Source organism: Peromyscus californicus, unplaced genomic scaffold, assembly GCF_007827085.1.
Source record: "Peromyscus californicus insignis strain IS unplaced genomic scaffold, ASM782708v3 Scaffold_1__1_contigs__length_55948999, whole genome shotgun sequence".
Classification (NCBI taxonomy): Eukaryota; Metazoa; Chordata; class Mammalia; order Rodentia; family Cricetidae; genus Peromyscus; species Peromyscus californicus.
Window position 1 is genome coordinate 8970101 of NW_026294492.1, and position 26516 is coordinate 8996616.

The 26516-nt window shown below is 38.8% G+C and overlaps 1 pseudogene; it reads right to left on the minus strand.

Annotated features, from left to right (window-relative positions):
- Positions 1-9582: 9582 nt before the first annotated feature.
- Positions 9583-26516, minus strand: part of LOC128116055 (60S ribosomal protein L13-like) — a 33783-nt pseudogene continuing 16849 nt past the window's right edge.

The following is a 26516-nucleotide window of genomic DNA, read 5'->3' on the forward strand; positions in this document are numbered from 1 at the left end:
TAGATGGTGAGAAGCCTATAATTCATTCTGTGGAACCAAAGCACATGCAATCAATCATGCTCCTATGTAATACTGATAATATATATATTTATATATATGTGTGTGTGTGTGTGTATGTGTGTGTGTTTATGTAATATTGATAATCAATAGGTACATCTGGACTATGGATCTGCTACACTGTAATCTTTATTGTTATTTCAGTGCATTCATTCTAGTTGTGAGAATCAATTCTCCCTCAAACAGCTGGCTGTGCTGGACTGGCAGCGGCCCCGAGCATCTGCTATTTGCTCTGTCTCGTGAGTGCATCAAGGGATCAGACTCAGTGATTGACCTTGCTATCTGGGCTTGTGTAAGTACACTCTGCGGCATTGACACAAATGCGGAAGACGCCATAATGATAGATTTCTCGGACGTGGGGTAGTCATTAATCTGAGCATGATTCAAAATATTTTTTTTTTTATTACTTACCACACAGAAATTTTAGGAAAAGATGTGTGAAAGGGTCGGGAGCAAAACCATGCTCTTCTCCAATCATGTGCATGATTGTCTATATAGGTGTCTGTCTATCCCCCATCTACCTATGGGCTACCTGTCATCTGTCCATCTATCATCTACCTATCTGTGTACCCATCATCTATTTATAAACCTACTGAATTTGGAATTTGGAGGTAAAATCTCTCTCTCTCTTTCTCACTATCTCTTTTGCATACATTGCACACACACACACACACACACACACACACACACACACACACACACACCCCTAAGATTATTGGCACTTACTTTCACAGTTTAATTTAATTCCATTTTTTCCTCTGAAGGCCTTTCCTCAGACTGAAGAAGTCTTCTTCCCGTTCCCTTTTATGATAACAAAGGTGGGGATATTGGAATGTAAAAGGTAGCAATATTCCCCTCTTCCATCTTTTCTGATGGGATGGAAGGAACAAGTAAGCCTTAAATAGGCAGAGCTTGTAAAGAGCTTTGTCCTTAGGTTGTGAAGGCTCAGACTGGGGAACCCCCTGTTCTATGAGCTGGATCCATGCTTGCCCTTTGCACAGTTCAGTGAACTGAATTTGGGGGTGATAGTGTGCTTGGTGACTGTTTGAGGTGACAAGAGTTTTACTCAGAGAAATTCTTTCACTACAGTTTGATGTTAAGAGTTTATCGTTTTTCTTCTTTGAGATTCTCATCAAAAATTAGTGTAAGGAAGTGTTGGTATGTGATCGATAAGAGGAATAATTTCTATTTGACTACCATGGAAAACATGAAAAACATTCTCAGTAACAACATTGAATTAATCTCTTTGATAAAGGGCATTAGCATTCGTGTGGATATTAGTATGTTATTTTCACTTGTACCTGTTATAAAGTGTTTGACTTTAAATGCTATTTAATGGTATAAAGAATGGGTTTATGATTTCTTGATTTTATTTTATTTTACTAATTCGGTTTAATTATTTCTTCACATAATTATTTTGACTAAAATTCTAATTAAAAGCAAATTTATTACTTGAAAAAAATTGTTTTATTATAATTGAGTAATGATTTTTAGTTGTAATATTGCAAAGGACATCGTTGAGGAGAGAGATGCAGGAGTGTGTTAAAAATTTGCAAGTACTTTTAGACTTGGAACCAGATCTGAGAAAAACAGGGTTATGTATTGAGCTGCATGTGACCATGAGGCAAGGTAAGGGATTACTGTGAAAAATCTACCTTTTCCTCAAGGTTTTAAAAGGTATTGAAATTGAATGCAATAGACACTGAAATTTAATAACTAATATTTGCTGAGTGCTTAGGCTGTTCTGAGTATGACTCATCACTACAGCAACCACAAGACCGCTTTATGTAACCGCTATCCAGAAGGTAATAAAAACATTGAGAAACCACATAATAGGAGTCAAATCAGGATCTAGAAGTCAATGATTCACTTCCAGACACAAGATTGCAATTGTCATCTGTAAGACCATACCTAGCACAAGGTCTTTGATTTTTTAAATGTAATTAGGATAGAATGAAAGATTATCTGCACTGATGGGATATGATTTGTTAAGCCCCTCTACTGTGGTTTTTAGTGAGCCTTTGCCTATCACTCATACGTGCTCAGTGTGAAACCAAGATATGCTAGAACTTCATAAAACACTGATAGAATTCTATAAATATTTGGAAAGGTTATTCATAAAATTAATTATATTAAAATCTTATATTAAGTATGTGTCTGACTGAATATAACAAAAGTGTATAGACCTTTTGTAGAGGCTTACCTGTCTGCTCCCTGTAAACATTATAAAAGGGGGCAAAAAAACCCCTTGATCAATAGATAGGACATTACAATGAGGCGATAATGTCAAAATATGAAGGACAAGTGGCTACCAAATAGATAAAATGTGCCCAATAATACTAGCCATCAAGAAAATGTGAATCAGAACAGTAATGAGAGTCTGTCTCACCTCAGTCAGAGTAACTGACACGATGAAAACAACAATAAATGCCTGTGATAGGTGGAGCAAAGGGAACCCTTACATATGATTATCGGGAGTGTAAACTAGACTAGCCCCAAACTAAATACATACCTACAGTATGACCCAATTATACCACTGCTGGGTATTTACCCAGATGACACCAAGCCAAACTCCCAAGATAAGTGTACAACGGCATGTATTATGACATCATTCACGATAACTAGGCTATGGAATTAGCCCTTCGAACACAGCAACAGAAAGCCTGATGTACAATCAGATTTTATTCAGACACGAATAGTAAAATGATGTAGTTTGCAAAATGATGGTTGTAACTGGAGACTGTCATAATGAATAAAAGAAGTCAGCGTCAGAAAGACAGATGTCATAGGTTTCCTTCCATTTGTATCGTGTTTACGGGAATATCATGAAACTACGTGAGAAGATGCATAGTGTGCTGAGGGGACTGACTGTAGCTGGGAGGGGACAAATAGGAGAACATGACAGGATGGGGAACCACGGTCAACACATCATATACTTTTACAAAAATGCCCTTAGGAACCTCAAGAGTATGTGCAATGAATGCAGAACTAAAAATGTTGCTTCAACAATTATTACTCCTTTTAAATTGCTCAGCATTTTTTACAAGAGAGAGGAGAAACCAGTCATCCTATTCAGCTGTAAAGCCTAAGTCGTTTGGCTGTATTCAAAAAAGTTATTGTTTGAGAATTTCATAGATGTAGATAATACATTTTGATCAATTGTAACCACCCCTCTATCTTCTCCACTTTTTCCCATATCTACCACCACTTTCCTTTCTCAAGTTTATGTACTTTTTAAAACCTGCTGAGTCCATTAAATACTACCAGTATGTGCATAGATGTACGGCCAGCCACAGAAACATAGTAGCCTATTAGTTTGTGCACAGATGTAGGGCCACCACTGGAACACAAGAGCCTATCAGGAGTTACCACTAAAGAAAACTGTCTCTCCCGCCAGCAGTCACTGGCTGCCAATATCTCCTCAGCTATGGGTGAGAATACATTATCCTGTCTCCAGCTCCTGCTAGAGTTTTGGCTGTCTTGATCTTGCACTGGTTTTGTACATGAAGTCACAGCCACGTGTGAGTACATGTTTACAATGCCTGTCACATCTTGAAAACACGGATTCTGATAATATTTCCATCGCTTCTTCCAAGGTGATCACTAGTCCTTGATGGAAAGGTATAGGGATGGTTGTCTGTGCCTTGCCCTGAAACACCACCCCAGTGAGATAGCAGATAACTGCTAGGTACTTGCCCCACTCCGATGCATGGCTTGGTGCTGGAGACCACACTGTAGCATGTCCCATTCAGAGCATTCCACACCAGTTCTTCTTTGCATTTGGAATTGTTGTGAATCTCTTCATTAATCTCCATCTATTGCAAAAGGAAACATCTCTGATGAGGTTTGAGAGCGGCTCTACTCTACAGATGCAAAGATGTGTATTTAGAAGGCAGTTTAATACTATGTCCTTTAGCAGAACAGTGATCTTATAAAGGAAAAGAATCAGCTACATTCATAGGAAGCCAAACTTAAAACAATCTTAGGTATAGTGGCACTCAAATTTCTCACTTGATTTCTTGTTGAATAAATGAAAGGATCAGCTAAACAGACAGAATTTTATGAAGAAATGCATATAAAGCAGAAGCATAGCATATGCCAGAGTGTGATATTAGATTATTGATTTATCCTAGCTGAATGTCTTGTCCATGATCTTATCCACATGAACCTATGTTCTGATACTAATTATAGTAACTGGGTCAGGCTAATAAGGAAAGATATAACAAACTCTCTGGTAGATTGCACTTTTAAAGCGGAACTTAAAGGTTGTGCAGGAGTGGAACTTGTACATGTATTGCAGTGTTACCACATTGGGGAGCTTAGTTGATCTAGGGGACTGGAGCGCAATCACCATCATTTATTGGCTTCTATTCCACATGTCTTTAACTCCTCCATAATAGGGTAGCAGAACCCAGTGGATATGCTTTCTCTGATCTGTAGGATACACTCTAGCTGCAGAACAAAACGTCTACATACGTAACTGATGTGATTGCACTCACGATTTCACAGAAGCTTTTGTTATCTGCACAACACCTGTACAAGATCAAACCAGCCAGGATTCCGGCATGGATTGGAGAGGAATTCATGACATCGTCAGCATAAATTAGGAGCTTTAGGGAGTTGGTAATTACTGGAAGAAGGAGAATCATTATTCTTTGGGGGAGGTAGTGACTGATAAGTTGCTCATGTACCAGTGGATGGTCTTATACCCATGCCTATATGAGCAGAACTAACTGGATTTGTGACTATTAAAAAGAGACGACATGGCGTTTTCAAGAGGATGGGTTGGGGGAGGATCTGGAAAAATTGGAAGGGGAGTATGGGAACGGATATGAGCATATTCATTGCAAACATGTATGAAATACTCAAAAATAAAATCTAAAGCTAGAAATAAAACAAGTGGGGTCAAACTGTCAATAATTACAGAGACTTGTCCATGCAGATGTCCAAGTGTCTCAGAAGTCTGACTTAGAAACTTCTGGGTAAATAGCCAGCAGTGATACAGTAAGGACTGATGAATTTTAGTACATAACATGCACAATTAAACTATAATAATTAAGATACATAATTAGCTCCATAATTAAAATATTAAAATTAGAAGAAAATAATATATGTATTATTTCTGAATTTTTATTACATTATATAGTCAATATATTAACATTGAATAAATTAATTATTGAGTTAATTATTGATAACTAATTGCAGAAAACCATGCATCAAAACCTTGAGATGGCTATCTAGGGCCCTGTTCTTCATTATTATAAAATATCACACTAAGTGAAGTTTCTATTGTTCCTCACTGAGAGATGAATGTATTTAATAAAAAGTGTCTGATGATTAGATTCATGTATTAGATGAAACCCCAATTCACATTGCCTTTACTTGACTTTTCCAATAAAAAAATACAGCTACAAATCCTATCCTAGTGATTAATTCTATAGTGTCATTTTGAGAAAAAATGAGATAATAATTGTAAAACAGTTTTTTAGACATAAAGAAATGTATGTGTTCTTATGTGTGTTTGTGTCTGCTTAAGTGTGTGCACATGTGTATATAAATGTATTTGTATGTGTAGTTTTGTGTGTGTGTGTGTGTGTGTGTATGTGTGTGTGTGTGTGTGTGTAAGTGTTTAGGAATTATGTAATGAAATACATTGATGTTTTGTTTTCATAGATTTCAAAGCTAAGTAAACATTTCCTTGGGAAGTAAAGATATTCATATTAATCATGACACCACATGAATGAAAAGACGGAAGAAATCATTACATTGGAAAACTTTTTAAATCAATTTAAAACTTTTGAAATTTGTTCTGAATACTTACGAACCCATATAAAATATTCCTGCTCACTACTTTTAAAAATATACAGTATTTTAGCTTAGAAAAAAAAAATCACCATTTAGATAAAACCATCTAAAATTTGACATGACATTGACCTCATTATTAAGTGTCAGAAAAACCTGATTGTGGGTCTTTTCTGTTTCTGTATTGAAAAGAAACATCCAGTACATGGACACAAGCATTGGTAAGAAAATGAAGCAGCATTATCCTTTGATGGATGAAGAGAAAAATATACAAATACAGATTATGAAATGTAGACCACTTCAGGAAGTCAAGTTCTACACTGGGGCAATGGCTTGTCTGCACAACCCATGGGCTTTGTGCCTTGCAATCAGATGGGAAAATATCTGAGTCAAAATTTTACTCCAATTGTAGACTTTGATGCAGATGTTATGCTCATCTGCTGTATGTAACAAACTGATTGAAAACATTGATGAAGGCGGAAGTCTTTCTGTTCTATTTCTAGAACAAAGCAATATTTTCCTTGGTTACATATTATGAAAAAATGCTAAAAATTTCTGATATTTGTCCTATACTCAAACAGATCAGAAAAAAAGGAGGCTATTTCACAAATTAGTATAATGTGAACGTCAATTTAAATGAAGAGGTTTATCATATTATCACCATGATTATGTATGGAAACATGGTTAACTATCATGATTTATGTGTTTTTTTTCCCCACAATAATTCAGTAATAATGTACCACAAATTTAAACTGTTCTATGTAGGACATTTAGGCATAAAGAAGGGGCTGCCATAGCTTGCTAGGTAAGCATGTTGTTTATAAAATCAAAATCGAAGTTAAATCCTGTCTATGTATTAGTGTGGATTTAGAGAAATACTTTTACCATTGTAAAATTATATTCCCGGCTATAAAATACAAATTGAAATAAAGATAATACACTTTTAGAGGTGGGCAGCTGTTTTTGTGCCCACCCAATGTTCTTCTTACATTGCTCCTAACAGTTTATCTAGGATTCAAAATTAGCTCTGAATGATTAAAACAAACATGTATTTTTTTTTTAACCATCCTGACTCCTTGCCAATAAGTCCTTTTTTATTCATCGAGACTTACACTTGTGCAGCAGCTAAACTAGCAGTCTTTGACATGGGGGAACTATGGTGATATTTTAAATGTACTGAAATGTGATTTTATTTGTATGTTAATAAATAAAGTTGCCTGGGGGTCAAAGCTAATAGCAAGCCATAGCAGAAACTGGGCGGTGGTGGTGCATGCCTTTAATCCCAGCTCTTGGGAAGCAGAGCTAGGCGGATCTCTGTGTGTACAAGGATACAGCCAGCATGGAGACATATGCCTTTAATCTCAATACCAACCATAGAAGACCTGGAGGTATATACAGATGGGCAGTGACAAGGAGGTCATGTGGTTGGGTTTACAACCAATGAGAAGGCAGAATAGAAAGTCAATAAAAAGCACAAATACAGGAAGTAGGTCTCTTGCGGAGAGGTAGGACAGCAATGGCAGTGAAGGGTAAGGTTTTTATCCTCAGCTCTTAGCTATTGCTCTGACCTCTTGGCTTTCATCTCTGAATCGGCTCTGTGTTTCTTATTTAAAAAGATGGTTACATCTACAGGGAACAGTCTAGAAAACTCTTTCTTCAAGAGAGTCCCAAACTTCATCACAAAAATATAACAATCATTCATGTGGACAGAAGATTCCTGGAAGTGTAAGATAGTCAAGTTGGTCCACATTTCAAATCATCATGGCAACCACTCTAGTTTGGAGCACATTTAGCTATAGGCAGAAAACTGTAAGTGGTAATCTTTATGTTGTGTTCTATAAATTGTGTTTTACCCAGATTTACTTTCACAGACATTTCTCATCTGTGAGCCATTCCAAAGATATGTATTATATAGTTATAGAATAATATAGAGGAGTTTTATCATTCTTGCACACATATATATATATATATATATATATATATTACATTAGTGTATGTATATGTGTGTGTATACATACAAATTCAATAGAAATTCTACTGAAATACATTGGATTGCATAAAACAGTCAATACACCAAACACAGAAAGCAAAATCATTTTATTCCAAGTAAAAATCTAACTAAAGGAAGTGTATCTAATTGCTTATAATTCACTGATGTACTTATTTTCAACTGCAGGTGTGGTTTTGTGTTTTAAAACTATCATTTAACACTGTTATCATGAGATTTCCATAGAATCTTACTTCTGTGATATGTGCCAAATTGAAAAAGTGTCTTATTTTCCAGGAAGACTTACACAATTATATACTCTTTAGAAAGGACAGGATCCATTGCAAATTACTCCAAATAAACAGAATCCTGGGGCAATAGAATCTCATCCATAGCATATGGAGTATTCCATTTTTTAATGTAGTTAATTTATAAATTTGATTTTAAGGCTTTAGTTTATGAATTTGATTTTAAGACTACTGTTTATAAGCATTAATTTCATTATGCATGATTATAAAATGCCCTTTGAAATAGAACTGTTTATCTTGGATCGTATTTGCATTTATTTTTAATGACCTAATTTCATTTTGACATGTAAAAATATTTAACTGCATGGAGGTTGGACATTTTTGTATTCTTGGCTAAATAACAGCACAATGAAATCATATTTTATTAATGACCACATCCAGGAATATAGGAACCAGGGGACGCTTCTGGATCGATTGTGGTGATCAGATGGTGGAAATGAATGGACTTGCACATCGATACTGGCTGTTCTTCAAAAAGTACTGATTCTGAGAAGCAGTCAGTGGTTTGGGATGGGAGAAATAAGAATCACACGGAGTGTCTGCCTCGATGACATGTTTATCTTTGAGGAGGTAACTGTGCCTCCCAGTTGGGCTTCCCTTGGGTTTAGCCTTGACAAATCCTGCCCTTGTCCTCTCTCACACCTGACCATCTCTCCTTTCATCTGTTGGCGCATACTGCCTGAGATTTCACCATCTCCACCTTCTGATCTCCCCTCCGCAGAGCCCCCGTCACATCTGTATCATGGGCTGCTGTCAGCAAAGGCTGTCTAACAGATCAGCCCAAACACAGTGATGATTGCTGCAGGCATTCCCTTTCAGCTGAGCCAGCTGTCCTTCTCCAAGAAGCTGCTTCTCCCATTCAGTCTCTTTGACATCCACCACCTCTCCCAACTCTCCCCCCGTGGGCTGTGTGCATTTCCCTACAACGGATATTTATCCAAAAGTAATTGTTGCCTGTTATCTAGAATCGTATTTTGGATAAATTGATTAGCAGAATAAAATATTCTAATGGCAATCCTACCAAATTGTCTGCTTCTCTCTTGCTATTGCATAAATGTTCCTTGAGATTAATTACTTACTTTTTTATCTTCAGGGTTCAGCAGAACACTGAGCATATATTTGGTGCTGAGTGATTAAAAGATGAGTAAATACATGAATGAATAATCTAACACGCTTGGAGTTGGGGAAACTTTTATAGCTGAGTCTGTTTTGATGTTGGTTCAACGACTTGTCCAAACCTGGAGGTACTAGCTCATTTGATAATACAAACAATAATTTTATAGCCTTTTACTTGTGGACATAATTTTTAATGATAATCATACCAAAATAGTAAAATAAATGACTAAAATACATATTATGTGTTGTAAAACTAAACTAATTTACACTTAGCAAAGACAGCATGTTGAGTCTGAATATGGTTGTTTTTCTTTACTGAAAATTCATTGCAATTCTCCAACGGTGCATTGCTTTTCCCCTTTTCCTCAAATGCCAAAGAGTAGTGGGTTGGCCTGGCATGTGAAGACAGGTAAAATTCTCAAAGTTCTTCTCTTCCTCTGTGATGACACTAGCTTTCTCCATTAGGTAGACATTCCAGATGGTTATCACAGGTCCTATTAGCTGCGTGACCAATTTGAGTACTTAGAGAACTGTCTCCCTTCTTGGGAGCCAAAGGCTTCCAGGGGAAAGGTAGAATCTTGGAGCAATATTCCTTCAGCTGCTACAGATTGGCCTATAGTGACTCAGTGGATTTGTTTCTCTACTGTGAGTCCATAGAGGTGCTGATGGTGAGGGCCACTTTTTTATGGATATCAACCACAAGCAGTTCTTCCATGCTGAAGTCCCTGCCAGCTTGGAACTAGGTTTGGTATCTCACTGTATGGTGAATCACTATGGGCCTTATGGGGACAGATGTGCATAGAGGGGCAATGCAGCATGCTTTCTCCTGTCTGGCCTTGCTTCTTCATGTCTTGCATGTCAGTTGGTTTAACCAAGTGTCTGCTTGCTGGTGCCACTCCTTGTGGAAGCGAGGCTTCAGGTCTTGTCATTCAGACTGGGTGCCATGACTGTTTGCTGTGCATGAGAATGGCCAAGCAGAAAGGGGGAGTGTCATAATTAAAACCAGAAGTGCAGATTTATGCATTGATTTCATCGTGTTTGGGTGTCTAAGTCTCTCTGACTAATGTACTCCGTTCATGCAGAGCATTCTCCGCACCTTGCAATTTTACAATATCCCTGTGCTGAGGTAAATGCTAACTGTACAACACACACACACACACACACACACACACACACACACACACACACACACACACACACACAGTGTACATCCTGCTCCAGTCAGACTGTATAAGACACGATAAAGGCTATATAGAATAATGAAAGAAAGTTTCCTTCTGAAAAGAATGCTGACCTGATCAGAGTCTACATAAGGAGCAGAGGAATCTATCAAAGGATAAACTGTTAGGCCCTTATGAGACCAAACATGTCCTGGTGTATTGAAACCAATGTCATCCCCTCCACTTCTTAGAGGTGGAAATAGGCATACATGCCTCTTATGAACTTAGTTTTCAAACAATGAGTTGACAAAGATTATATTTTAAGATCCACAATAGGATGATTTTTTTTTATAGTGAGACATACATTGTGGGGTGATTGTTTAATCATTTAAATACCAAGTATTAGATCATAACTAAGTAACATTTACACACTCTATGCTGAACTGGGCAGAAATCTTTCAGGATGAGTAGGAAAAGGTAGATCTGAAAGATAAGAGCTGTTTGTCAGTTATAAAAACAAAATGTTTGCACTTGTGTCTGTGTGTGTGTGTGTGTGTGTGTGTATGTGTGTGTGTGTGTGTGTGTGTGTGTGTGTGTGTGTGTGTGTGTGTGTGTGTGTGTATGTGTTCATGGAGACCAGAAGTTGCTGTCTTTATCTGTTTCTCTCCACCTTATTTTTGAGATAGGAGCTCTAACTGAATCTAGGGCTCACCAACTTGAGGTGTCCCATGAGCCCCAAGGATCCACACATCTTTCCCCAGCACTGGCTTTACAAGCGTGGTCAGTATTTAGGATGGTTTCTTGGAACCCAAAACACAGGTCCTCACATTTAGGCATCAAGCACTTTAATGATTGAGCCAATGGAATTTCCCTGACTCCAAAATATGTTGATAAGATTGCCATGATTCAGAAAAGAGAATTTTTTCCAGCTTAATTCATTGAGAGAATCCCCTTTAAGACTTCTGATTGACTTTGGGACTCTTGGTTGGGCTTGAACACGGAAATGGAATGGGAGGATAAATGAACCAAATTGTTACCATCTGCTGACTCACTTATCTGTTTTCAGAAAATTGAGGCCAAATAGACACAGTTGCTTACTCATAACCCAGGTCAATTTGTGATCCCATATGCACCAAGAATTCTTTCCATTAACAAAGGAACAATGACGTCTGTGAATCATCAGATCCAACCCAAAGATAAAACTGTTTGTCCATGGAGGAAATCGAGGCCCTGAAGCTGGAAAGTTTCTCTCTGGGTCCCACCAAGCCCCCACAGTCCCATAGCCCACTTATAAAATAATCACTCAGAAGCTTATGTTAATTAAAATTGCTTGGTCATTAGCTTGGGCTTATTATTGACTAGCTCTTACACTTAAATTAAGCCATAATTCTTATTTATGTTTAACCACGTGGCTTGGTACCTTTTCTCAGTTCTGTCTTTACATCTTGATTCCTCTGTGTCTGGTTGGTGACTCCTGGCTCAGCCTTCCTCTTCCCAGAATTCTCCTGTTTATCCCACCTATACTTCCTGCCTGGCTACTGGCCAATCAGCATTTTATTTATCAACCAATGGGAACAACACATTTACAGCATGCAGAGCACCACCACCCATCAAGGCCCCAGGCACAAACATGTCCATGTTTCAAACATCAGTGCAAATCAGAGTCTCTAGAGCATTAATTCATGTGTATTAGGGACCTATTAGCCTGTTCTTGGATTTGCTTAGTTTGCTGGCATAGTTCATGGATCTTAATAAAATTCTGACTATTCTTGGGTTTACAATGGTATATTTATCGTATTTATTTATAAGTTTATTACAAAGTATACTTTAAAGAATGCAAATAAGCAGCTATATGGATTTTATAATGTGTGAAATGACAACATATGCTATCCTGAGTTGGGATCATCTTCTCAGCACAAAACTACGTTCTTAGTCACTTTATTGTATGTCCCCAGGATGCATTGGTTTTGAAGCCTCCAAATCCCATCCTTATGTTCAAATGTGGAGACATCACTGGATGTGCATGAGTGTAGTATGGAAACTACAAAGAAACAAAATTGGACAAATGATAGGACTGGATGTTAGAGAGGGAATGAAGAAACTCAGCAGGGCCTGTCTGCCTTTGTGGTTAGAATCTATCCATTCCTCTCAGAGCAGAGCAGGACACCTTCTGGAATGGAGGCCTTCTGGTCTACCATCTCTCAAGGAGGGTCAGAAGATTTCTCTGTTCAGCTTAAAGACAGGTGAAAGGAGAGTAGAGGGTATTTTGTTACTGTAATCTGCCACAGGAAAGACAAATTCTGTTTATGTGCCATCAGGTGAAAATGGAGTCAGCAAAAGAAGGGTCATAGAGAGAGATTTTTTCCTTTACTGAGGCCCGAAGCCCTTGGCTTTGTAGCAGAAGAATGTCTTTATCCTTTAGCACTCTAAAACAATTCTTAAGCTGCTTTGGGAACTAAAAATCACCAAATAATTCCCCCTTAGTCATTCAGGAAAATAACAAAGGCTATGGGAGTTCTGAATATTAGCCAGCAAGTATGAAAAGGACTCAAATTATATGTGCGTATGTATACCTGTGTGGTGATAAATTGTGTACCCTAATAAAATTTGCTTGAAGATCAGAGGACAGAACAAGACACTAGTTTAAACATAGAGACCAGGCAGTAGTGGCACAGTAGTACTTTTAATCCCAGCACTCGTGAGGCAGAGATCCGTCTGGATCTCTGTGAGTTCAAAGCCATACTGGACTACATGAGATTGACTCAGTCTAGGAGAGAAACAGAGCCAGGCAGTGGTGGCACACGCCTTCAGTCCCAGCCCTTGAGATCTCACGCCTTTGCTTGGGAAGCACACAGGCCTTTATTCCCGGCACTGGGGTGGGGGAGTGATATCACTGGGCGGAGAAAGTATATAAGGTGTAAGAAGGCAGGAACTAAAGCCTCATTTGGTTAGAAGGGCTTTCAGCTAGAGGGCTTTTCAGGCTGAGGAATCCTAGTGGTAAGAGGTGGCTTGTTCCTTTGTCTCTCTGATCTTTCAGCATTTACCCCAATACCTGCTACTGGGAAGCACACTTGCCTTTAATCCCAGCACTAGAGAGGTTGAGACAGGAAGTGATATGGCTGGGCGGAGAGAGGTATAGAAGGCATGCGGAGGAGACAGGAACTAAAGGCTCTTTTTGGCATAAGCGCCCCTTTCAGCTGGAAGCTCTTTAGGATGAAGCCCTTCTGCCTGGAGCTTTTTCAGGCTGAGGAGTTCGTGACTGAAAGGTGGTAGCTGTGGCTTGCTCTGCTTTTTCTGATCTTCAGGCACGTTTTATTAGGGTACACAATATATCATCACATGCCTGAGTATGTATGTGTACATGTGTGTATGTTTGTGAGTATGTGTGTGCTTGTGTTTACGTGCATGTATGTTTGTATGTATGCGTGTGTGTGCAAAAGTACTCATGTGTAATAACATTGATTTACACATTTTTCTGGGTGACACTGTTTTTGACACTTCAGGACATAGACAGCAAAATGACATATGACTACCAGCAAGAGCTTGGTGGCAGAGGAAGACTTCTTTCATATATCACCTTTCTGTATTTTCTGTAAAATACCCTGTCTATCACCCAGTGAGAAGCTTTCTTTGACTATCTGAATGCAGTTTACGTGGTGGCAATCAGTGGGTGTATGAGAAGAGATATCTGGATCAAGAATGAGTCCAAACTACCAGAGCAAAACAGTTGCACATGTAGGATCTTTACTAGAAAATGGAATGAGGAAAAGATGTAGATCTGAGGGCAACGGGTACCATTTGAAAACCATGAAGATGCAGGTGAATTGGTATTGCTGTTATGGTTGTTTTTCTGCTTACTGGGGAGATCACTGTAATGGACCTGAAGTGATGTAGAGAAAGCTGGCTATGCAGAAATGTGTGAGACACTAAGACTTGTGGCCTTACCCTAAAGCTGCTGGAAACTACTGGCTATTTATGGACACACACTTAGTATTTGTGGGTTCTGTAGGCAAACGTGACTCCCCAGGCAGAATAATGCTTGCTGCTCTGGTTTACAAAAGATGGAAAACTGATAATAGAAGGCAAAGATCAATCACTGAGGTTCTGTTTATCTCTGTCTTTGTAGAGGAAAATGAAGTGTTTCTGACAGTCTTCTGCAAACAACTAAGGGCCTGTCTTTAATGTCTCAGTAGCTGTAAACTTTTATGATTCAACTCTTTGAATTTCAAATTTTCTGCATTGAAATGATTAAGATCTGGCATTTATTGAAATGATTAGTAAGAGGTTTCACATCTCATGTATCTGTGCAGAGCCTTGATAACTCTAAAGCTATCACATCAGTAGTTTGTGATGTCACCTGTGTCAACAAGTTCACACATTCTCCAGGGAGCAAACTTTAATTGAAGATCACTGTTAAACTGACCACACTTATGGACAGTTTGACTCAAGGTGGGTTAGCGGAAGTTCAGATATGTTGTAATTTTAACAAAAATTATCAGTAAAAATTCAGTTGTGAAGATTTACCTTTTCCATGTATTATAAATACATTTTAAAAAGTTCAAAAATAAGACCTTGAAAGTTTGGCCACAGAAAGAAGATAAATATTGGAGGTTATAAATACATTTAGTTTGAACTAAACATTATACAACATATAAATATATTAAACATTTCATGGATTCCCTTTTATGTGTGCAATTTAATGTTTTTATATAAATTAACATATATAAAAATAATCAAATACATTTTGATTTCTTCACACTTTATCATCAGTTATATGGTAGTTGATCTTATCAACTTGAATGGATCAAGAATCAAATAAAAGACATGTTTCTGGGCTTCTTGTTAAAGGTATTTACAGAAAGGATAAACTGAGTCAGGAAGACAGTCCCTGAGGATGGACAGCTTCTAGGGATGACCCAGATATAAAGCAGTGTGAGGGCAAAGTAATATTTGCCCAGCTTGCTTAACTTCATGCTAATGAGAGTTCATGCTAGTGGACTGTTGCGGCTGCTTCTGTACATCAGAGCCCAGATTACTCAGCTGTCCAATATGGACTGAATAATAGTGGCTTTCCAGGAATGCTCCTGGCCTTCAGTACCAGGGGCGCATGGCTTCATTCACAGAGAAGCCATCAGATCCTCACTCTCACTCTTTCAACATGAGAATGACCATTGTTGAACTGTCAAGTCCATTTCATGTATGCCGACCTAATACAACCCGTGTGTGTGTGTGTGTGTGTGTGTGTGTGTGTGTGCATTTTATCAGTTCTGTTTCTTTAGGAAACTCTAATAAAACTGAAAGACTCTTGGATCTGGCATCCTTAGTAGTTAGTCTTTTCTGGCCTTTCCCAATTTTCTGCATCCTATAACTAGTAGGTCAATGTCTTTCTTCCTTTGCCGTCTTAGCAATAACCTGCTATGAAATGGTTGTTTTCATTCATCAGGTGGCAAGAGAATATCACAATGCTACAACACTGGTTTCCATCCTTGAACTACTGCATCATTTTCACAGTAGGAGGTTGTTCCTCCTAGCAGGAGCGTATGGACAGGTTTTGTTCCAGGCCAAGAGCATTGCATGGATTTTCCATTAATCAATATGTCCTCATGTAATGTCTGAGGTACACCTCTTACTGACAAGGGCCTTGAACTTGGTGCTATGCTATCACTGTGACTGTGAATCTAATATCCTGTGGGGCTCTCATCATGACAGAAGTAAGATAGGAACCCCAATCACATCTTTTCCTAATGTCTGACTTCAGCCAGAGATCTGCATGTCTTCTGCTACAGCGGTCCTCTGACTTTCACATGCTGCCTTCAGCTATGGGAGAAACCTTTAGGCTGGCCTCTGCTTCTTGAAGGGCATCAAGAGTCATGAATAACCGACAGATTTTGCCTACTTTTTATAGAATACGTTTTCATAGTTTCCTATGTGTCTGAACTATTGCACCATCTATTGACCTATCTATATCCCAATCCAGTTCATCATTGGCTGAAACTTTGCCAGTGATGATGTTACCTCAGAAGTCAAGATTTTTCATTGTTCTTCCCCTACCCCCTGACAGAATCTAAGGGATACTTACTGTCAGCATGCTTGAGGGTGATCCAAAATATCACAGAGTATGTTTCTTCAGAAAAAATTCTGAAAAAATATTACATAGTGGGATTCCTTAGTAACAGACATAGGCAGGTCTTTGTGTGATGGGGGTGTATTCATTGTGAAGGAGTGAAGTAATGGGGGCCAAAGAAGAACATTGCATTGGAATGTTTAGGCAGCATTATTATAGATTATGCTATTGGGTGGGGTTCATGTAGCCTGGACTGAACCTCAGGATGATCCCATTTTTAAAATAGGTGATTCAATACACTTCTTCTCCACCATGGACAAGTTGGTGGGTGTAATGCGTCCCAGGAAAAGTGGCTTACTCTTGGGGATAATGGTTTCTTAGAGGTAGGGTGATACCCATGTAGGGTTTCAGTGAAAGCCTTTAGGCAGTTCACATTTTCATTTGGGAAATGAGTGACTTGCTTTTGCTGTGGAGACTGATGATTTCATTCTACCATTGTGTGTTGTATAACTAACATTTTACCCACTTAGGCAAACATTGTAGTGAAAGGGAGAGATATTAACTCCATGAAAATATATTAATAAGCACTCTTTTGTCAATTATTTGCAGTAATTTTTCCATCCTGATGGCTTTTGAAAGAAAATATGTGTCTGAATATTAAGAGAAAAATGAATATCTGAAGAGAGACAGAGATGAACACTGCCATTGTTCATTCAGATGATGTTACTGGCTTTTCTAGAGAACTGGAGTTTTTCCCTTTATTACAGCACTCCAAAAGTAGCTCCCTGTCATCATTAAACTATTTACAAAGGTATTCATTTTGTCAAAAATTATTGTTCAACAGTGTACATTCATCCTCTAAATTTCATTTGTTTTTATCTAACTTCAAAATGTTATCTGTCTTCTGCATTTATTAAACACCATCTATCAGAACAGGGTCCAAGAATGGAGTCATGTGAAGGGAATTCTGAGTGCCTGTGTGAAAACTACAAGAAGCAAAGACAAGAGTCTTGTGACCTCGGTTTCTTCGAAAACACAGAATTGTTCTTGGAATGTTCCATCCTGCCCCTTACAGGTGTAGCAGATAGGACTGAGTTTAGTTCAGATTATTCTTTACAACTGGATATTGTTATTTGTTTATATGCCTCCATGGAAAAACATATTTTTTTGCCATGTGCACCTTGTCCTTGTGATTGTATACAGTTTGAACTCATGAGAACTTTACTCAGGTGACCTTTCTTAACCCTCAGGTTGAGAATTGTCTGATGCTCTGAATAAAACTGGCTGTTGCAGGAGTTTCATCTGCCACCTTTTAGCCTCCATTCTCCCAGGTTCCACTGCATTTAGAGCACCAAATAGTCATCTTGACATATACAACAGCTTCAAAAGCTGGTGGAGTTCTGGGTTTTCTACATCCATTTTCTGAGTTTGTCTTTAGCAGTGAAACATTTCTCTGAAGTTTTGTCGCTGAGAAGTATCTCCCAAAGTCTTGAGACCCTGCCTATCCCTGTAGAAGTATTCAAACTTTGAAGGACACTTTGCTTCCTGGTGAGAAGTAACCTCCTGTGAGGGCAGGAGTGAAAAACGTCTCATTTTCTTTGAGGAGAGCCAGTTAGATGTTGACCACATAATAGCTCTGCTGTCTCCATTCTTAAAATCTCCTGGGGCTGGGTTTCAGCAAATCCAGGTCACACAGCAGGCACTATAGTCTCTCTTTCCAACTGTGATAGGCTTAGTCAAACATCTCTTTTCTGTTCACCTGTTTTGTTTTGTGCCATGTGGTCTTTGCTTTGACACGCTATGGAATTTCTTAAGTGTTACCGTAATTTATTATGGCTTCTCTATGTTATTTTTCTGTTTCCCTTTTGTAAGGTTCAGAAGAAGCAAGCTACATCCTTTTGCATTTATAGTCTATGTTTCTAAAATTTCGGTTATAATAATTGCTGTGTGTGTGTTTATGGAAGAAGAATGTGTGGGAGAAATTGAAACAAATGCTAAAACATACACGAAGAAGTCAGAGGTCAATCTGTAGACTCATTTCTCTCCTTCCACATGTGTGTGGGTTCTGGTCATAAAACTCTGATTTTCATATTTCTGTAGCAGATACTTTTACTCCCCTTGGGGTTATCAGGAATAATCCCAAGTTTAATAATTTAATCTTTTTAGTCATATTTATTTATTCTTTTACTCAGTAACAATATTTCTAATTGTTTATCCAATGAATTCAGTTATAGATTTTAATGTAATTTTATGAAAGATATTATTATTTTTTAAATTAATTTACTTATATTATCCAATTAAGCAATTTATAATTATATTATCTGGTGGACTTCTAATATGACATTTGCCCTGAAATACAAGCATATTGCTTAATATTCCTTTATTTGATATTTTTACCTAGATTATTATCTGAAGCAAAAATTGGGAGTAAATAGAATTGCAAGTTAATTACTAGGAAGTACATTATTAACATACACAATACTAGACCTCAAAGGCTCACAAATTAGGAAACAATTCAATTCATGGCATTTCAATTTTGAAAGGGCATGAGAAATTTTGTTAAATCCTACATTATTTAATTTGTGCATAGAAAAACTAAAATTAAGGTCATCTAATCATGATCATTCCAATGGCGATCGATTAACGATACTGAAGGAAACAAAACCTGAGATATAAAGATTAAGATCCTAACATCTTTCCTCATTTTTTTGTTCTAAAAACAGATCTTATGAAGCAATGCAAAAAATAATTTAAAAAAGTTACTTGTTTTAAAAAACATTCACTTTGTGCTCAATTATCACCAAAAGGAGTATCAAAACACAACATAAATGATATTTTGCTATAAAGATCACTATGTTTCACAGGGGAACTTTAATATGTGTAAGGGGTAATTGATGAATGCATGATCATCAATACCTTAAACAGTGTGAATCTCAATGACAGATGCTGTTGGTTGCCTTGGAGAATAGGCATGTTCATCTATGCCTTTCCTATTTTATATTCCCTTTTTAACTATTACTGATCTTACATTGAATGGCTATTTCTCCCTTTTTTTTTTCTCATTTCACTGTTCAGCACTAGTTATCTGTAAAGCCTTCTGCGAGTCACTACATTGAGGGAAGAGTGAGTTGTATAGAAACGGGTCTTATCTCAAAGATCTCACCATCCCACAGGGTCAGTGAGCTACATTAGGCATTTTACAAAGAGTAATTTTGATGCGCTTCTCATAACACTTGTGAGGTAATAGTGCAAAGCAAAAGTAGCTTTTAGCGGGGCGGTGGTGGCGCACGCCTTTAATCCCAGCACTTGGGAGGCAGAGGCAGGCGGATCTCCGTGAGTTCGAGGCCAGCCTGGTCTACAGAGCGAGATCCAGGAAAGGCGCAAAGCTACACAGAGAATCCCTGTCTCGAAACCCCCCCCGTCCCCCAAAAAAAGTAGCTTTTAATTTACAAACTTGAAGACTGATGGTAGGCTTCCGAAAACTGTGGAGGGAATGTTGTCACAGAAAGATATGGGGGTTCTGTGACCGGAGAAGTAAAAATGGCTACTGTAAGCATTGCAGCTAGGGTGAAAGGTATCTTGGTAGTCGGGAGCCAAGGAATACCACAACGTCACTGTAAGTAAGCCTTGCAGGTTACAGTCCTGATCCAGGGAAAAGTTTCCCCAATGCAAGTGTGATAACTCTGCTCCTGCAGGGTAGAGTTTCCCCAATGCAGCTCTTACAGCTCTGCCCTGCTGGGGGAAAGCTTCCCCAGTGAATTTGTTCCCCAGAACTCTGCTCTGCTCCTTTCCACTCTGCTCCAGGTTAAGTTGTTATACCACACAACAAACCTCACTCATGAGATTTATTAGGAAGGAAGAATCCCGGAGCGTGACTGCCTAGGGTGAGAAGCAGTAGCAAACTGAACAGGTTACAGGGCTTATGTAGGGTTTTTTGAGGGGTGGGGGAGCTTTCCTTTCCAGGGTGACTTGGTATTTGTGGATTTTTGTGGCCTGATTCTGGGGCAAGCACAGGAATTGGTGGGATTTCAAGCCCTGGTCCTGGGGTCAAGTCAGGGACAGGGTGTTTTTTTCCTTGGTTCTTTTCACCTGGAGTCCCAGAGCAGAGCAGAACTGTAACACGTTCCCTGGGGAATCTTTTCCTTAGTGGAGCAGAGCTGTAACACTTCTCTGGAGAAAAGCAGAGTAGAGCTGTAACTTGTTTGCTGGGTAAATCCTCCCCTCCTGGGCAGATTTAGTAGAGTTCTTTACATTTGCCTTGGGGAAATCTTTCTCTGGAGCAGAACTGTACCAGGCACTTTCTCTCCTCTGGCTTAGCCAGGCTAAGACCCTGATGCCTGTTGAGTGTGGTGATGACCCACTGAATAACTCTGTCCTTGTTTGGCCTCCCCTGAGTCCTGGGGATGTCTATGAGTGCAGACTGCAATGACATTTTCCTTCTCCTCTCTCCTCCTTGGGAACAATGTCTTCCATACCTTCTCATTAACCCTTGGGATGCTTCTTGGAAAATCTCCAGCCTCTCTTCACCTGGTACCCAACTTGAAGGGCCCTAAATGTATTCACTTTTGCAAACAAAATCTGGCCTCAATATCCCTTGTAATCAATCCAAATAGCAACCTAATAGCACCCTAGGTCCTAATATTATTCAAGATAAATACTGTGAGTGATATGGGAAATGGAAGAAGATTCCCCTTTCCCTACATTAAAGCTTTCTCTTTTTTCCACTCCAAGCCCAGTCCGTTTTTGTCTGGTCTTTCCCCCAACACTGTCTTTTAAGTTACCTTGGATGGACCTGTAAGCTAGTTGCAATGTGGGGGCTGGAAGCTGGACCTAGTGGGGGAGAAAGCAAAGTAGTATGCCAGCCATCCCCCTTCTCCTTCAAACCACACAATCTGCCATACCTTTTCTCTTACTGGCCTTTAAGGTAGATCCCCGGGTATGGGAAACCCAAAACCTATCTATAGCCAAACATCACCCACCTCTTATCATTCAACTACAAAAACCCACCAACTATATAACCCAGGCTCAGTAGCCACTTTATTGCCAAAGCCTCAGGGGATTTAAGCCTCTCATCTCTGATCTAGGAAAGAATCTTCTGCTCCCCACTTCTCCCTTTAATATCCCCATAATCACAGTTATAAAAACCAGTGGAACCTGCCACTTGGTTCATGGCTTATCAACTCAGTGGTAGTTTCCCTACAGCCTGTAGCTCCCATGTCTTAACATTTCAAACTGACTCAAGTTGCTGATTTGACTCTTAAGATGTGTGCAGACCATTTGTTTCTGCTGCCCATCATATTTGGTTCCAAATTTTTCAACTGCTTCTTCCTCTACCTGTTCTAACCATCCATCTCTCCTTGCCTACTCAATAAATATCCTCTATGGATCCTGCAGCCTACTATATCCTCTGGGGCTCCACCATGTGGGCAACTCTCCAGTTATTAAGGTATTTTTTCCTCTCCCTCTATTGGAACCCTCCCTGTTTTCTGGCCTCCTCCCCCAAGGAGCTGCCTGCTGAGCCCTGCAACTTCCTTAAGCCCATCTGAACCTCTGTGACCCTGTCCCTCCTATCTCTCAGCTCCCACTTGGAGTTTACATAAATTCCCTCCAATATAGTTCATTTTTCAATCTTTTCCCTCTTCTTCCATTGACTCCGATTTTATTAAAGCCTCACTCTGGCCTCAGTGCAGTTCAAATGGCCAAAACTGGCATGCTCAATTTTCAATAATGGCAACTTCTGCCGTTTCACAAGCAAATGATCCAACAATCTTTTTTTATCTAAACTTACTTTCTCCTCTATTTCTTATCTGACCCTGTCTGGGGTAGCTCTTATATACTGATGTTTATTTTCCAAGAGACCCTCACCTCTAACCTAACAGTCCATCCTAATAGGGACAGGAAATTGCTCTGTATCAGGCTGTCAAAAGCTGATTCAGTCCCCTATAACTCCCTTATCCATCTCTCCTTCATTGGGACTTACTATTGGGGTCCAGCACCTAAATAGACTTTTCTGGGGTTCCAGAAGAGACACTATCAGTGGCAAGAATTAATCTGAGGGATACCCGAATGAACCTAAGTACACCGAGCTCTTTAGTCCATTCACTTTATTCTTCTCAGTCAAAATCTTTCTACACAGCTTCAATTCTGTTCTCATACTTAGCTCCTCTCTGTCCCTTCCTCTCCCATCCTCTCATTGTTCTATCTAAATTTCTTCTATCTTCATCTCTCCTCAGTCCAGTTTAAATACACATACAATCCACAATTCTCTGGCTCCACCGCTTTCTGGTTGGGCAGGGCAAGTCTGCTCCGTAGGTAGGAAGTCTGTGTCATAGCTTGATGTACCTGGTATGTGAAAGCCCTTTTGTTCTGAATTAATTGTTAAAGGGGAAGTCTAGGGCAATGAGAGAAAGGAGGGTTAAGCTTAATTTGCCCAAGAAGCAGAGGTTTGTACCTAACATCCTCCTGGCCTTGGCAGTTGTCTCCATATGGATATTTACCTTAATTCAAGAGACTAACAGGTGGTCTATATGCTTGTCTTATTTGCAGTCGGTCCTTAGAAAGTCTGGGAGGTATCTCACTCAGATAAAATACTTTTGTCCAGAGATGGCTCTCCTCAGACACTTGCTAATGATAGTAATTACAGAAAGGCAGACTTAAGGGTCTAATGCTAAAAAATAAAGGAACAGAAGCCAGAAAAGAGGGGTTTTGACTGTGTGATTTATTGTCAACACAGTTGAGGGAAGTTATCCAAAATGCCTTTAAATATAGGGGAAATTATCCCCAAAGAATGATCAACCACTCTATTAGAAGTTCTTAGAAAAAGAATCAAATGGGGGAAATCTACAATAGCACACATGAAATTCTTTGCAGAAAACAAATGATATATTCAAAAGCCAATGAAAACAAATATTCCTTGAGCTTTGGCTTCCTCTGGAAGAGTCCTTGACTTTTCCAAGTAATAGCTTTGCTGTAGTCAGTTGAATTCCTACTTCGTATTTCTGTGGCTCATATGTCTTTGCCTGTTTTCTCATTTTTGTATGATAATTCCTATCCTGTAAACAAAATCCATAAGACATGGGACCACAGAAAAGAGGGCAGTGAAGAAAATGGAGTTAACAGAGAGAGAGGCATGGAACTACACTGAGGGTAAGATGTCCAAGACAGGACAAGGAGGTTTTAAATGGATGGAAGATGCTGCATTTGGTAGAAGAAGAGTTGGAAACTTTGAACCAGACATCAGGTTATGCTGGCCTGGAGAAGATGTGATCGGACTTTTCTGTGTTAAGCACCATCTCCGTGTGGTTTATAGATTAAAACTAGAAAAAATGACAGCAACAACAACAACAACAAAAAACTCCACAAAACTAAAACCCAAACAAACAAAACCCAACCAACCTGATAAACAACCAACCAAACAAAACCAGGCTGGAGGGAGTGCTTCTGTGAGAAACAAGAAAGGGTAGTTTTAAATGACAAAATCTAGAGAAAACCAGAAAAATTAGAGAAACGTGAAAATACTTTTATTTTAATAAGTTTTAAGATGTTGGTATTTTTAATCTGCAATTTTTGCTACTATTTTTAAAATTTTCCTTATTCTCATAATGTTACTGTATGTGTTTTCCTGAGGTAGTCTGCCCAAACCAACTGAGATCTATGTGTTTGATAATGTGACTAAATAAACGCCACAAGCATTATTTCAGTTTGTCTATAATCAAGGAATTGACATTTTAAAATGAACGTTTGGTGTTTGATTCTGTTACAACAGGGTCCATGTTGCTCAGACAGGCCTTAAACTTTTTATGTATTCTAAGCTTGCCCCAAACTCTTGGTCTTCCAGCCTCTGCTTTCCAATTTCGAGGATTACAGGTATGTAACAATTCCTGGCTTTCCTGGCTTTAGTGTGTGTGTGTGTGTGTGTGTGTGTGTGTGTGTGTGTGTGTGTGTGTGTGTTTCTATGATTGTCTCAGCAAGCTCCCTTTCTCTGCTTTTTCAGCACTGTGGCTATAGGGGCATAGCAGTGTGTCTGATGTTTTGCATGGGTACTGGATATCAAACTCAGGAATTCATGATTGCATGGCAAGCACTTTACCAATGGAGTCTTTCCCAATGCCCCTAAAAACTCTTTAAAGCAACTTTATTCAACTATAGTCTTGATTTCTTTCCTCACTACAAAGTTGCTTCATCATTCCCCAAATCAGTGAGAGTTCTATTCCATGCTACCTGTAGATGGCTCTGAATCCCTCACAGCCAATAACTCCAGTATTGCTACCTATGTCCTAAGACAGGTTACTTCATTGCAAAATGCTTCTTAATATTATTCCCCTTAGAATAGATGGATTCATAGGACAATCACCCTCTTAGAAAAAAAAGTAACAGCTTGATCATCTTCTCTTGCTTTTCAACCATATTTCTTATGATTGAAGTGGTTAACCAATTTGCTTAACACATACACAACACACACCAACACACACACAGAACACACATACACACACACACACACACACACACACACACACACACACACACACACACAGAGCTAGTTTCACAGATAAGATGGAAACAGTGTCCTTTAATCTCTTCTATCTGTGTTAACCTTTGTCTCTATTATCTGCCTAATTGTTCATGAACATCTTAATGCTTTTACTATGAGAATTAGATGCACTATATTAAAGAGGCCATAGTCTAATGCTTATTTTTCAATGCAGTGATCTCAAGGCAGCGAAGAGTTATGATATCCCTCTGTAACTTTTCTTTCACACCTGGCTGCACTGCTCAGCTGGATTAGCAGGGTGATTAGACTGCTGCCATTTGTTATAAATTTCCTCGGTTCAGACTATTCCTCAACAGCATGCAATCTGTTGTTCTTTAAGATTACAGATTAATATAGGTCAAATTAATGTAGCATGAAAATCAGGGAGATGAAATTCAAACTTAAAAAAATGTTCCCAGACTTCAATAGGAATATTTTTACCAGCAAATAATTAGCTTTATTTAGGACATAAGAAATGTAATTCTAGCTGGGCAGTGGTGGTGCACGCCTTTAATCCCAGCACTCGGGAGGTAGAGGCAGGCGGATCTCTGTGAGTTTGAGGCCAGCCTGGTCTATAGCACGAGATCCAGGAAAGGCACAAAGGTACACAGAGAAACCCTGTCTCGAAAAACCAAAAAAAAAAAAAAAATGTAATTCTAGAGAACATAACTCCTCTAATAATTTTAGCACAAGAAGGGATTACAATTGATGATATTGTCTGTTTGAATTTTAGCTATTTGAAATCCCCGTGTTCTCTTCAAAGAAGACTTTACTGGTGATTTCCAAATAACTTAAAGTTGTGCTTTGTAAGGACACTGTCAATGAATCACATATTTATAGATTGATTATCAGAAGTTAAAACCACAGATTTTAAATCTGTTTTCTTTTTTGAGCTGAGGATCAAACCCAGGGCCTTGTGCTTGCTAGGCAAGCACTCTACCACTAAGCTAAATCCCCAACCCCAGAAAGTGTCTAGATTATTGACATATTTTTGTCCTTTTTTTGCAAGAATTTAACAAATATTTGCTTTCTTTTTAAAAATATGTGTATTAGTGTGTGTCTCTGTGGGTTTGTGCATGTGGGAATGCAGGTGGTCATAGAAGCAAGAAGAGGGTGTTGGATTCCCTGGAGCTGGAGTTACAGGTAACCCTGAGCTTCTTAACATAGGTGCCAGACTCGGATGAGTTGTATTTATAGATTTTAAAGGTTCCATTTTTTTCTGTAGTGAATTCATTTTTTAATTTATGATTGTAAATAAATGACTGTAACTCTTCTTTGTAGAAGCCTGCTAGTTAGAGTATTCCTTTTCTTTTCCCCTTTCTTCCTGTTGCCCCTACCAAATGCAGGTTTTTTAAGTATTTTCTCTCTGGTATAGAGTCCTCGTCGTGGCTCATCTTTCACTCTTCAAAACCAAAGTCAGTGTTTGTTTTTCACTTTATTATTTTATTTTACAATCAACCAGTCTTTGGCTGATGAGCTTTTTGGTCTTTAT